Source organism: Macrobrachium nipponense, chromosome 1, assembly GCF_015104395.2.
Source record: "Macrobrachium nipponense isolate FS-2020 chromosome 1, ASM1510439v2, whole genome shotgun sequence".
Taxonomy (NCBI): domain Eukaryota; kingdom Metazoa; phylum Arthropoda; class Malacostraca; order Decapoda; family Palaemonidae; genus Macrobrachium; species Macrobrachium nipponense.
In genome coordinates this window covers 45,068,018-45,083,244 of record NC_087200.1, presented here as the reverse complement: position 1 = coordinate 45,083,244, position 15,227 = coordinate 45,068,018, and the positions used below count along the sequence as shown (strand labels likewise).

Genomic DNA, 15,227 nt, shown 5'->3' with positions numbered 1-15,227 from the left:
AAAAATATTCATTGATATCCGTATGCACAATGTTTTCACATAAGAATATAAAGGAAAAATATGAATAACATAAAATTTAGTGGGAGCAAGTAATGATTGATACTCGGGGTCGACAAGGGGTCTCATGCGGTATGCAAGCATTTACAGCAATACAGCAGGCCGGTGGCGAAGGGGTTAAGGAGGTGGCCAGCAACTATGGATCTCTTTGCCTTGAGGCTGAACTTCCGTCTTCCACCATACTTTTCCCCAGCAGCGGACCCCATGTCATGTGGGACTTATGCAATGCTGCACTCCTGAGACAATCTTCAGATGTATGCCTTCCTTCATTTCAGTCTAATACATCAAGTACTGGTCAAACTCCGGTGCAGTACCAACACGCAGATGACCTTGGCCCCATAGACCTTGGTTTCCAGACTTAGAAATGTTGACAGAAGCTACAGTACTCTTTCCAGAGAAGAAAGATCTTCTCAGACAGCCGCACTTCCATTACTTCCATCAGGACCTCCGCATGCTGAAGCTAGCTGCTTGGAGACTGTCCAGCGAGCAGCGCGTCATTCAGGACTCTCTAAGGCAGTGGCTCACCAACTGTCTTTCTGTCTGAGAAGATCAACTAGGAAACTTTATCAGGCTAGGTGGGCTACGTACTGTAGCCTGTGCCGAAAGGAGGGGTATAGCATTTCTAGTCCAGCAATTGCTTAAGTGGCAGATTTCCTCATATTCTTGAGGAAAGAAAAGAACATATCGTATTCAACTATTGCTGGTTACAGGTCGATGCCCAGTAGCACTTTCAGATTTCACCTGCCGGAACTTGTGACCAGTAGGATTTTACACGATCTTTTAAGATTCTTTAGGATAGAACACCCAGTTGTTCCGCATCGTTCCCCCTCGAGGGATTTGGTGGCTGTGTTAAAACTGTTGAGCTCTTAGGCTTTCAAACCTTTAGAAGCATTATTGTTAAGAGAGTCACTAAGAAGGTGTTGTTTTTAGTTGCTCTGGCGACGGCAAGGAGGATTGGGGAGATTCAAGCAGTGGCAAGGGCAGTATCTTTTTCAGGGTAGGATATTTTTCTCTCATATTTACCTGAATTTATGGCAAAGTTGGAGTCGGAATTGAATCCCCTTCCAAGAGCATTTAAAGTTTTATCATCAGAGGATTTTGTAGGAGGTGACGAGTCGGAAATGCGGTTGTGTCCAGTGCGAATTCTCAAAGCGTATTTGTCCCGTGAAGGAAAACTTTTACCTCATCCTAGGACCTTATTTGTTTCTCCTAGGAATCCATCTCACCCAATTTCCAAGAATGCTATTAGTTTCTTTTTGCAAGAAGTTATCACTCAGAGCCTTCTAGTTATTCTTCATGTCCAAGAGCACACAGTATTAGGGGGATGGCTACTTCTTTGGCTTTCTTGAGGAATTTTACTGTGTCAGTGATCTTGCGGCGGCTACTTGAACATCTGTGTCGGTTTTCACGTTTTTTTATCTGAGGAATATCTAGTTTTCTTCAGAGAAGGGTTACTCGTTAGGTTCCTTTGTTGCGGCCAATACAATTTTATAATTATTCTCATATCATTAGGGTGTGGGGGTTCAGGTAATTAGTGGTAGCTTAAGGTCCCTTACAGTCTCTGTAGCTTAGGATTAATTTTAAGTGTTGTCTTATGTCCTGGAAGCAAGGCAGATCCCAATCGTCAAGTGGGAACGTCTCCAACTCTGGGGCACTCTACTATTTTTGTACATGCAACTTCCCCGGCAGATATATACTTAGCTATAGTCTCTGACGTCACGACAGAATTCAAAACTCGCGGCACAAGCGACAGTTAGGTCAGGTGACCAGCCCACTCCCGCCGCTGGGTGGCGGGAATAGGAACCATTCCCGTTTTCTAACCAGAATTTTTCTGTCGCCGGTAGCAACAACATCGTTGTTGGTACCTCTTGCATTGGAATCCTTTTCTCGTTGGCTGAGGATTATCTATCTGACCTTTGGTGATGTACTTTGATCTTTGGTTTTGGCATACGCTTATAGTGGACCGTTTTTTGGATTTTGGTTTGGATTCTCTTTAAAATGTCTGACGTGGCACCTGTATTTAGGGTGTGTGCGAAAGAGGAATGTAAGGTGAGGCTACCGAAAGCATCGGTGGATCCTCACACAGTCTGTAAAAAATGTAGGGGGAATGATTGTTCTGCGACTAACACCTGTCTGGAATGTGAGAGTTTAACGGAAGTGGAATGGAAGACCTTGGCTTCTTATGTAAGGAAACTTGAGAAAGATAGAGTTAGGAGGGCTTCCATCAGAAGCTCAAGTAGATCCTGCTCTAATGAACAGGAAGTAGCTCCTAACTTTTCTAGTATTTCACCTGCTCATAGTTTGGTTTCAGCCCCTTCCCCCAGCAGCGAACCTGTAGATGCGTCTACGGAAATGGCTGCAATGAGAGCCTCAATAATCAGCTTGAAATCGCAACTGCAAGCAATGAAGGAGACAGGTAAGCGCAGTGATGTGTGCAGTGATTTGTGCAGTGTCCCCAGTGAAGTGGAGGGGGCGTCTGACCGACTCCGCATTGCTCCTAGGCCTAGACCTCTTTCAGACTCCCATGACCAAGGGAGGAGGAATGTCGAAAGCCGCAAGGGGGATGTAGAGTATTCCCAACGGTCAGGCGTCCCTTCGGCAGATCCTGTAGCCGCTTCCCAGGGCTGCCAAGGACAGCTACTGCAAAAGCGTCCTCAGGAAGTGCTTTTCGGACTCAGACTCTTCGTCTCCCAGAAGAGGATGGAATTCGTCCTCTAAGTCGCGTCCTCTTAAGAGATCCTGGAAGACGCCAGCAAGCGAAGCGTTGCATTCCAGTCCTGAGCCTTTTCCGGAGTATTCGCCTGCTCGTAAGAAGAGAGCTATGAGATCTCCTGACTCTTCTCCGGAAGACTTATCACACAAGACGAAGGAAGTCTTGGTAGGACTCCAACAGCAGTTGTCTGCCTTAGTGGGAGTTCTTTATGAAGGCTCTTCTAGGAAGAAACATTTCTCTTCCCATCAAGAGTTCTGTTAGGAGAGCCTCAGAGAGTAAGCGTCCTGGCGTTAGCAGACGCTCCTCGCCTGAAAGGTTTTCGTCCCCAGCGAGACCTTATTCAGTCGCATATGACAAGAATCGGAAACTCCCTACGAGCAAGAGTTCTCCCAGGGAGTTTTGCTAGAGACGAATTCGCCTCTCATGGCAAGCATCAGCAGCCTGATTCGCGGATTTCTCGTGAGAGAATTCGTGCGACTAAGAGCTCCGGGAGAGAAGAGAGCCCCTCTCTATTCAGAGCTCCGCAAGAAGGAAGGAGCGTTTGTTCGTCCTTGAGACAATTTCCGAAGGAACAACCCTCTCCCTCTGGGAAGTACCCAGGAATCAGGAGTCCTGTAGGATCTTCTAAATATCCTTCTAAGGACGCAAGAGTTTCGCCGAATAGGCGCCGAAATCTAGACAAGTTTTCTTCACCTCCCAGGAGGGATAGGAGAGATTCTAGCGCCTCTCCGGATGGACGCAAAGGGAAAAGGAGCTATTCGCCTGCTAGACGCAGTCACCAGGACGCAAACGTCTCCTCTCCTGGACGACGGGAACAAAGGGTTCTCCTTTCTCCTCGCAGGCGCATTTCGCCTTCCAGGCGTCCTCATCAGGACGCAAATGTCTCTCCTTCTTGGACCAGGCAGCCTCACCAGGACGCAAGCGCCTCGCCTTCTTGGCCCAGGCGCGCTCACCAGGACGCAAGCGCCTCTCCTTCTTGGCGCCAGGAACAGGATGTTCTCCTTTCTCCTAGCAGGCGCTCTTCGCCTCACAGGCGCCTGATTCAGGACGCAAGCGCCTCTCCTAGCAGACGCAAGGAGCAGAGCAGAAGCCCGAGTATAGGAAAACTCCAGGACTCATGCAGGAAGGAGGATAGGAATAAGGACGAAAGAAAAAGGCTTCTTTCGACGGATCGGTCTCCTGAAAAGGCAAAGCCCTCTTCTCCTGCATCGCTTTTGGAAGAAGTTTCGGATGAAGAGATATCCAAAGATGCAGGAGTTTTGGATTATAAGAGACTTGCTTCTCTTTTGCTGCAGGTGTTTGGAGACTCGCTATGCCAGTCGGATCCCCCTTCTCCGGGATCTTTATCATCAAGTACGAAAATGTCGAAGGCCTCCTCCTTCGTTAGGATGACCCCTACTCTTTCTATGAGAAAGTCTCTGAAGAGTCTCGAGAGCTGGCTCAGATCTAAGAAGGAAGCGGGGAAGACAGTATTTTCTTGTCCTCCCTCTAAGCTGACAGGGAAACCAGGTATGTGGTATGACACCAAGGAGCCAATGGGCCTGGGACTCCCTTCGTCCTCTGATGCGGACTTTTCCGCTCTTGTAGATGCGTCTAGACGACGCTCTCTGCACTCTGCAAAAGCCTCTTGGGGAATGTGTGAGGTGGATCATCTCATCAAGGGCCTCTTTAAGACTCTCGAAGTCTTTAACTTTATGGACTGGGCTTTGGGAGCTTTAGCCAAGAAGTCTCAAGAACCAGACTTCGTTACCATGGAAGAGTTGGGCAGTGTATTAACCTGCCTAGACAAGGCGGTTATGGATGGCTCCAATGAAGTGGCATCCCTTTTTGGATCCTGTATATTAAAGAAGAGGGCAGTGTTTAGCTCCTTCTTAACAAAATCTGTTTCTCCTCTGCAGAGATCCTCCCTTTTATACGCGCCCCTCTCTAGTCACCTTTTTTCTCAGGAAATAGTGAGGGACATTTCGAAGACGTTATCAGAAAAGGCCACACAGGACCTGCTGGCCCAGTCAGCTAAAAGGCTAAAACCTGCTGTTCAGGTTGCAAAAAAGGAGAAAGTTCCCTTCCAGCAGCCCTTTCGGGGAAGGTCTGCTCCAAGATCTTCTCTTAGAAGTAGACGACCGGAGAAGAGAGGAAGGTCTTCTCGAAGGCCGTTCGTCAAGACCCAGTGAGACGGTGGTCCTCCAGACAAAAGTGGGTGCCAGGCTTCTAAACTTTTACGAACCTTGGGCACAGAAAGGTGCCGATGCCTGGTCCCTATCCATCCTAAAGAAAGGATATTTAATCCCCTTCAGGGAAAAACCTCCCTTAACTACAACTCCAAGGGAGTTAACAGCAAACTACAAGGATTCGGTCAAGAAACAAGCCCTTCTACATCTCGTGGAGCAGATGCTTCACAAGGAAGCCATAGAGGAAGTAAAAGATCTCTCTTCCCAGGGGTTTTACAATCGCCTGTTCTTGGTTCCGAAAAGCTCAGGAGGTTGGAGGCCAGTTCTGGACGTGAGCGCCCTGAACGTGTTCGTAGCAAAGAGGAAGTTCACAATGGAGACGACAGCCTCGGTGTTAGCAGCCCTGCGTCCAGGGGACTGGATGGTATCCCTGGACCTGCAGGATGCTTATTTCCACGTGCCAATACACCCGTCTTCCAGGAAATACCTCAGATTTATGGCTCAAGGAAGAGTATTTCAATTTCGGGCCCTATGCTTCGGACTATCAACAGCCCCACAAGTTTTCACGGGACTAATGAAAAATGTAGCTCACTGGCTTCATCTCGAAGGGATTCGAATATCCTTGTATCTAGACGACTGGCTGATACGAGCACAGTCGCGAGTCAGATGTCTGGAGGACTTAAAACTGACACTGGAGTTAACACAGTCCTTGGGACTGTTGGTAAACCTCGAGAAATCCCAGATGATTCCCCAGCAGAACATTGTTTATCTGGGGATTCGGATGGATTCAAGCAGAACCGCTGCTTGGAAAAAGTAGCAACCTTCCTAGAGAAAGAACAATGTTCCACGAGGGAATGGATGAGTCTTCTGGGGACCCTTTCCTCGTTGGAACAGTTCATTTCTCTAGGAAGGCTTCACCTAAGGCCGTTACAGTTCTATCTAAGAGAACATTGGGATCAGAAATCTCAAAATCTGTCCGATTCCTTCCAGATCACGAAGGAAATAAAGGAGGACCTGCGTTGGTGGATGAATCCGTGCAGGATCCACAAAGGAGTATCCCTTCACGTTCCGAACCCTCGGCTAGTGTTGTATTCCGACGCCTCAGATGCGGGGTGGGGAGCCACTCTAGGGACGAGAGAAGTGTCAGGCACCTGGAGGGGAGAGCAGTTGTCCTGGCACATCAATATGAAGGAATTAACAGCGATCCACCTGTCTCTCATACACTTCGAGGCTCAGATCTCAGGTTCAGTCCTGCAGATCAATTCGGACAACACAACAGCCCTAGCTTACATCAAGAAGCAAGGAGGGACGCACTCGTTCTCCCTTTACAAGAAAGCAAGAGAACTACTGCTTTGGGCAGAAGAGAGAAGAATCACTCTCCGGACGAGATTCATTCAAGGGGACAAAAATGTAAGAGCCGACCTTCTGAGCAGGAGAGACCAAGTACTGCCTACAGAATGGACGTTGCATCAGGAGGTATGCAACAGACTATGGAACCTCTGGGGGAGATCAAATATAGATCTTTTTGCCACCCATTGGAACAACAGGCTGGAAAGTTACTGCTCCCCGATCGCCGACCCAAGGGCGATTTCGGTGGACGCCCTTCTCCTCGATTGGTCCGGAATAGACGGGTATGCTTTTCCTCCGTTCAAAATATTATCGGAAGTAGTAAGGAAGTTTGCAGCAGCAGAGGGAGCCAAACTGACCCTCATAGCCCCGTTCTGGCCAGCGCAAAACTGGTACACAGAGGTACTGGGATGGATAGTAGACTTTCCGAGATCTCTCCCAAACAGGAGCGATCTTCTCAGACACCCCATTCGACAGGTATCACAAAAACCTGCCCGCTCTCGCTCTGACTGCCTTCAGACTATCGAAGGACTTGTCAGAACGAGAGGCTTTTCTCGAGAAGCTGCGAAAGCGATCGCAAGAGCTAGAAGACCATCTACTATTCGAGTCTACCAGTCGAAGTGGGATGTTTTTCGCAGATGGTGTAGAGCTCAGAAGATATCCTCTTTCAGTACCTCTGTGACAGATATAACTGATTTCCTCCTTTACTTGAAGGAGAAATGTAATTTAGTAGTCTCTACAATTAAGGGCTATAAAAGTATGCTATCTTCAGTCTTCAGGCATAGAGGCCTTAATATTGGGGAAGACAAAGATTTGCATGATCTGATAAAATCCTTCGAGACGTCAAAGAACAGAGGGATTAGAGCACCTAGTTGGAACTTAGATGTGGTCCTAAAATACTTAATGACCTCCAAATTCGAACCTCCCTGTAAGGCTACATTCAGAGATCTGACAAGGAAGTCTTTATTCTTGGTCTCGCTAGCTTCAGCGAAAAGAGTAAGCGAACTACAAGCCTTAGAACATAATGTTGGCTTCAGGAACGACTCGGCGTTCTGTTCCTTCAAACCGATGTTTTTGGCGAAGAATGAAAACCCTTTGAAACCTTGGCCTCGAACCTTCGAGGTAAAAGGACTTTCGTCTCTAGTAGGTACAGAGCGAGAAAGGGCTCTTTGCCCAGTAAGAAGCCTTAAGTTCTACTTAGAAAGGAAGAACGAACTAAAGGGGAGTAAGGAAAGTTTATGGTGCTCAGTTAGAGATCCCAGAAGACAGATCTCTAAAAATGCTCAGGCGTTCTTCATCAGAGATGTAATCAAGGAAGCCCATTTAGCGTGTAAAGAAGAACAACTGGACCTCCTTAGAGTTAAAGCTCACGAGGTAAGAGCAGTCGCTACCTCTTTGGCATTCCACAAGAACTTGTCGATACAGACTCTAGTGGAGTCAACCTTTTGGAGATGCAATTCGGTCTTTGCATCCCATTACTTGAGAGACATTCAAGTGACGTACGACAAGTGCTTTACTCTAGGAGCGTACGTATCTGCGGATTCGTTGCTGGGACAGGGAGCTGAACCCAATCCTTTTTAGTTTATTAGGTTAGGGTTTTTAATGGTGTTTGGTGCATTTTATTGGTCGATTGAAAGAGGGTGCAGGAGTTGACCCCTTTCAAATCGTAGTGATAACATGTTAGTGTGGTCAGGTGATCGGGATTGGTCGTTATGCTCCTTGTATTGTCTTAAATACCTAAAGCTCTATCATGTAAGAGGGTTAGCCCCCGTTGGTATGATACAGGTCAAGGTTCTGCATGTAAGTGGGTCAGCCCCACCCCCTTGGTACGATCCAAGAAAAGGCTCTGCCATGTAAGTGGGTAAGCCCCCATTGGTATGATCCGAAAGGGTTATCAGTCACAGGTCTCATCCTCTCTGGAACTCTGATGGCAAGCAGACTCATAGACAGTATCAATGAAGTCTTCTTCCATATCAGGTAGGAACCAAGGTTGTTTTTTGTTAATATACCTACAACGTATGTTGTTTCCCTGTTTTTATATTCATAAATAATTAGTATGTAACTGTCTCTTGCCCTCCACCAAGGGTGTCAATCAGCTAAGTATATATCTGCCGGGGAAGTTGCATGTACAAAAATGATATTGTTAGTATACAATAAAGTTTTGTACATACTTACCCGGCAGATATATACGATCAATGGCCCGCCCAGCCTCCCCTCAGGAGACAGGTGGAAGAGAAAAATTCTGGTTAGAAAACGGGAATGGTTCCTATTCCCGCCACCCAGCGGCGGGAGTGGGCTGGTCACCTGACCTACCTGTCGCGTGTGCCGCGAGTTTTGAATTCTGTCGTGACGTCAGAGACTATAGCTAAGTATATATCTGCCGGGTAAGTATGTACAAAACTTTATTGTATACTAACAATATCATGTCAATGAACAGCTGAGAACTCGAAGGACCTGCTCACTCAACTTCTCCTCCAAGCATGTGAGGCTTGATAGCCACATGGGGGCTTCACTTTCCCCTCCATACATGAGAGGTATAGAATACCACATGGGTGGCAATTATGACTGAGACAAGACCGTAGCTACGAGACTGATGTTGAGGTACTCTCTCCACAAGCATCCTCACCTACCGAGTTCAACGTGAGGATACATACTTTTACGGATGGTGGGTTGATATTGAGTTACCTGCTTATGTTCCATTGTCAGGTCAGGCTTAATTAGATTGATCCCACCTCCAATTAAGTGTTAATTGGGCTAATTCAGGTGTTCATGGAGTGTATTGCAATTTTGATAGTGAATGACCCAATTGAGGCAGCCAGAATTTGCAGCAGTGTTGCCAACAGTACCATAGGTAACCTAGTGGACAAATTTTATCTGCAGCATTGGTAGTGCTGACAATTAAATACCCATTTTGTGGGAAAAATTGTGGGGATGTAGTTCGGACTGGTCAGTGACCAGGGCTAATTCAGGTGTTCAGGTAAGTATTCAATACATATTAGTTTTATTATGAAAGCATCATGTTAGTTAATTTTTTGTTAAGAAATTAAAAAGTATCAGTTTTACCATCAAATGTAAACTGTTATGAAAACCAGCTGATGATTAAGTGAAGGTTTTAGCAACTCCTTCCTGCCAAAGACACATCCCTTTAATAAAGATTTAAGGAATAGTGAAAGTTATGTAGAAAATATTGAAGTACTAGATGTTATAATTACAAGACTAAGGAAATGCGATTGAGCTTCAATAATGAAAAGATAGATAAGCAGAAAACTATGAAAGGTAAACCGAATACAACACCAAAAGGTGGCGAGATGCATTCACCAGTGAGGTGGTTTACCTCACTGGCCAAATAGTAAACCACCACAAGTGACCACTGTGTTACCTACCTACATGGATGGTTAGATGAGATTCTTCTTTTTTATTTATTTATTTTTTTTATTTGAAGGAACTGCTGACTTTATGAAGAGGATGTATTAAAGGGATTTTGACGTAAGGAAAAATCTATTTCTGGGCGATTGGCTCGTGTCGCCAGCGAAATATCCTTTAATCTATTATTTCTAGGGTAAATGTACTAACACATACCAGAGAATAAATAAATAAAGAAAAGGTCAGTACAACTGACTCGCTCACCCTCCAAGAGGGTGTCGGTATGAACACTATGGCGAGTGAGACCACTACCACGAGCCGAATGCCAATAGAAATCTCCCACTACAAAATCCCCACAAGAGGAGAGCCGACCCACAGAGTGGGCAGCAACTACTACTACTCCATCCCATGCTGCCGACTGCTGCGCCTCTGGTGGCCATCCTTTTCAGTTAGCGCACACGATACACACGTGCCCTTTTTTACTCTGTGTTTTTTGTGCCCTTTTCTTTGGATTTCTTTATCATGGAGCGTGCAGCCATCGCAGCAGCTAAGTTAAGTACCTCAGTGTTTATTTGATATTTGGGTTTTTTCCACCGGACCCTGAGCCCGTATTTGCCGTTTTTTAGGTATAAATGCGAACTCTAGGTCGGAAGCATGGCAGCATGTTCTGCCTCGTGGTGGGTTCGTTCTTGGTCACCCATACCCAGAACATCCCCTTGCTTAAGTACGCTCTATTTTAATCATCCGCTTTGTTTAGGGTACGGTCTACACGGTTTTGTCATGCATGCATGTCGTTTACCTTATGTAGGCTCCTTCCATCCAGACCCTAGCCACGGCTCTTAGTATCGGCCTCGGCTAGCTTTGAGTGGTAGACTTTCCTTCGGGTTAATCGTACACTCCTGGATTTTCTCTCCTACTATTTTGTTTTCTTTCTTTCATATTATTCATTGAATTATTTTTATGTTATGTGTTTAGGTTAGTTAGGCGTCTGGCTTTATTTAGCCTAGGTGTTGGCCCATGGGCCTTTATGCTACCGCTCTTCAGTTCGGTTGCTTCCCGATAGCATCTCTCTGATCAGCTGGTTATGTTCTAGGCTATGTTGTTCATTGTTTTGTACTTACCGCCCCATGGTCACTACGTGATCACGGGGCAGCCAGACGCCTGTCCAGTCACCTTCCCCCCCTCCCGCTCTTCCATAGAGTCGGGGGGGGTGGATCGGTCTGCCCATGCTCGCTCCACATACCCGAGCCCGCCTCCCTCTCTCCCCCCAGGCGGAGGGAGTAGAGGGACGGAACAGACCCAGACTGGACTCGACCTCTCCGGCTTCTCGGTCCGGCCGGATGGTAAGGTGGGGGGGGACTGGCCTTTCCCCCCTCCGTTGCTACTCCGTCGCTCCGTTGCTAGCCCGAGTCTGTATGTCCTCTCGCTCTTTCCCACCTTACTAAGGCTCCTTTACTACCGGAGACCTGGCATCCAGCGGAAAGGTGCTAGTCCACCCAACAGGGTGGACCGGGGCAGACAGTTGGTCCCTCTAACCACTCCGTCTCGCTGAGTTACGACACTCCGCTACGCACTGGACTTAGTCCGGTACGTTCGAGTTTTATAGGTTTAAGATCTATTTCGTTAAACTATTAAGTTTATCTTAAGCTACCTTAAACCATCCCCCCTCCCTTACCTGTTTCACCGGATCTCTCCGGGGTTATAGCCTATTCAGGCGATAAGGGAGGGGTTATGCCCAAATTTTTTCCGAGCTCCGGCATGCAACGGAGTTCCTCTGTCCTTTAGCCTGTAAGTGAGAGTCTTTAAGATACTCATGTGTCTTTTCACTTACAGACCACCAACTGTGAGCATCCGGGATGCGCCGCCACACTTCAAGACCCATGTGGACATGAAGTTTGCCGGTCCCATGCTCCATGCGCGACTCCGCACGGGGACATCCAGGTCTGGTACCACGAGACGTGTACCATCTGTTATGATCTGGTGAGCCAGCTCTTAGACGGGGTAAGTATTCCCAACTCCGTTAACTGGTCTTCATTTGTTATAGTGCTTAAGTTTTTACATTAATCCCTAACTTAAGATAAAATTCATGGGGTTTTATAGCCCCTATAATTTTAAGTTAAGCTTTTAAATTGGTTTTAGTTTTAAGTTTAATCTTAAAATCTAATCAATACCCTCTCTTCCAGGCTCCGGCTGTGAGGGATACCGCACTGGCAACCCTGCGGGCCTGGGTCGGCGGTTTTGGGAAGAACGCCGCCAAGGGTATGCCCTACATTCTTGAGAAGAAGTTGGCGGTACTAATCTTCCCCGGAGGCAAAGCTACAGGCTACGTCGACCCAGCAGAGGCGGCCCCGACTATCGCTTTCATCCAGCAACAGCTGACTGCCTCGTTGACGGACCAAGGCCAGGACATCTCCTCGGAAGTCGCGACGCTTGATATTAATGTGGAACCTATGGTAGGTGTAGACGACCTGTTGGTCGAGGTAAGTACGTTGGACACCCAAGGGATACCCTTGGGTGCCACTGGATCTTCTACCCCTGCAACCTCTCCATCCTTCCAAGGCTTTACGGGTAATGAACTTTATACTTCTCCTGACGCTTCCGTTAGACCCAAGGTCAAGGGTCAACCAGTGAAAACCTTGACGAAGACGTCGTCGTCGTCTAAAAAGTCGGCGTCGGCGTCATCTTCCTCTCGTAAGTCTCCGGCTAGGAATCCCGGAGCAGAGAGATCTAAGGCTTCTGGGTCCGGCTCTAAGTCCTCTAGGAGTAAATCCTCCAGGGAGAGATCTCATACTCCAGCGGAGTCGTCAGTTCCGCTTCCTTTGGTTCCAGTTCAGAGCCACCCTTCCACCTCCGCAGCAGCTCCGGCTTTGGACTCCAACGCTGGTCTGTTGCAACAAGTGGGCGATCTGGTTGGGTCTCTGAAGAACAGCATGGAACAAATGATCTCCCGGTTGTCTGATAGGATCACCTCTCAGGACAACATTATAGCCGGACTTAGCCAAGCTCCACTAGCCTCTTCTCCATCTTTCAGCACAGGTGGAGCCCAATTACCCCCGTATGACTCTCTACCTCCGTTCTCAATGAACAACCCTTGGAGAGTAGCGTCATACGCCCCCTTCCAGGATGGGCTTATCTCTATCCCGGAATGTGGAACTCGGAGGATTGAAGACTTCGAGTTCTACCCGGAAGACCTTCAGCCTCCGTTCATCGGCTACGCCAGGCTCACCGCCTCAGCCATGACTCGGGACGATAAGGTACCAAAGGAGACAGTCCTCTATTCACGAGACCAGGCTCAGAGAGAATGGCTCAGGTGTCTAGAGGACATGGAGTGTTCCAATACGAAAATCCAACCTTTTAAGAGTCCGTTTACGATCTTTACGATGGAAGAGAGTACCCCGCTCCCTTTCTTGACAAAGATCGCGACTACCACCATTCCAGCAGCCCAGAAGGGGGATTCCATGCCTCAGCTGAAGGAAGCAGATCCTACGTCTCCTTTACTTCCTTCAGCCGGTGAATTGTGGGAAGATTTACCCAACACCTTCTCAGCTGGCAAACTCAAACCAGACTGTGCTATGGAGCAGTTTGGTGAGAAGCTACCTAGGCTTCCGATAGCCTTATTCAGGCGGAATTCGATTCCAAATCGCAGTTAGCCAGATCCATTAATTCCATGGCTATGACCGAGGTGGCTACCATCGCCTATGGATCGGAGCCACTCTTTAAGCTTCTTACCAAATCTTTGACTCAAACGGTGCAGTCGGATATGTTTGAGTTCGCCACTGCTAGGACGAATTGTAGGAAGCATGTCCTACAAGAAGCAACAATTCGGCACGAGCCGAATAATAAAGTTTTTGCTTACGTCAAGGCATGCTGGGGAGGCAGGACCTCTTCCCAGAGGCAATGGTGAAGGAGGTTCAAGCAGAGGCTACGAGATTGAACCAAAGCCTTAAAGACCGTTGGGGTCTTACGGCCAAAAGACGACAGGATCAAGCCGGTAAGGGTAAGGCTCAAAGGAAACCCAGACGTTTCCAGCCCTACCAGAAGAAGCAGCCACGCTTCTCTCAGCAGGTTCCGGCTGTTCCCTTGGTGCAAACAGCCCAACCCTCTACCTCAAAGGCTCAATCACAGCCGATTTATGTTATCTCCCCTCAGCCTCAACCCTCCACCTCTTACGCTCTCTCTCCAGCCTACAATCAGGTCTTCGAGGGTCAAGCTTCCCAGAAGTATGACCGCTCGGGGTCGGGTAAGGGAGGCAGAGGTAAGCGATCCTTTCGTGGGAGAGGATCGGGAGGTCCCTTTAATAGAGGCAAACATTTCAGGGGAGGCCGAGGAGGCTACCAAAACCAATGAGGAATTTCAGGTAGGAGGGAGGCTGTTTCACTTTCGCCACCGGTGGAACTTCAGCAAGTGGGCTCAGAGCATTGTGTCAAAAGGCCTGGGTTGGAGCTGGTTAGCGAGCCCACCCCCATCCAGACCTTTCCGCCAACTTCCTTCCAAGGAATTGACGGAGTATGCGGAGGATCTCCTTCAGAAAGGAGCTATAGCGAGAGTCAACAGGTTAAAATTTCAAGGTCGCTTGTTCAGCGTGCCAAAGAAAGGCTCACAAAAAAGAAGGGTAATCTTAGACTTGTCCCGCTTAAACTTAGCCATTCGCTGCGACAAGTTCAAGATGCTCACGATCTCGCAGGTGCGGACCTTACTTCCCCGTGGGGCCGTCACCACCTCTATCGATCTTACAGACGCTTACTATCATATCCCTATTGCAAGACACTTCCGTCCGTATCTGGGCTTCAAGATAGGAGACCAGACATTCTCCTTCAAGGTAGTTCCTTTCGGGCTCAACGTAGCACCCAGGGTGTTCACGAAGCTGGCGGAAGTAGTAGTTCAACAACTAAGATCGCAAGGGGTTATGGTAGTAGCGTATCTCGACGATTGGTTGATCTGGGCTTCAACAGTCGAGGAATGCAACAGAGCAACACTGAAAGTGATTCAGTTCCTGGAATATCTAGGCTTCAAGATAAACAGGACCAAGTCAAGACTCACTCCAGAGTCAAACTTTCAGTGGCTAGGCATTCAATGGAATCTATCCTCCCATACTCTGTCGATTCCATCAACCAAGAGGAAAGAAATAGCGAAGTCAGTCAAGCAATTTCTGAGTCACAAACTGGCATCAAGAAGAACTCAGGAAAGGATCCTGGGTTCACTCCAGTTTGCATCAGTGACAAACATCCTGGAAATACAGTCATACCCCTACATACTTAAGTCCCTACGTACGAAAAATCCAAGTTATGAAGGCAAAGAAAAAGATTTTTTTGCTTCTGTGTACGAAAATAATTCAGGTTGTGAAAGGGTGTATGTACTGTAAAGTCTGAGATTTACCTGGGCCGCCGAGAACAATTTTAAAACTTGCGCGCCGCCAACTCAGTAGACTCGCCACCATCCTCCCGCTCTCCCATTGGTTCCTGATGCTAGACATCGCCGTAAGATCCTGCTCTCCTATTGGTCAGCATCTGTCCCATCATGTCTCTATGTAAAGGCATTCCTTGACCATTTCTTTGTGGCAACGTTATCGTAAACACCTG

The 15,227-nt window shown here is 47.7% G+C and overlaps 1 protein-coding gene across 2 annotated transcripts in view; it reads left to right on the top strand.

Moving 5' to 3' along the window:
- LOC135219293 (zinc finger CCHC-type and RNA-binding motif-containing protein 1-like) overlaps window positions 1-15,227 on the top strand; it is a 96,197-nt gene that overhangs the window by 10,960 nt on the left and 70,010 nt on the right. The gene's annotated exons all lie outside the window — the stretch shown is intronic.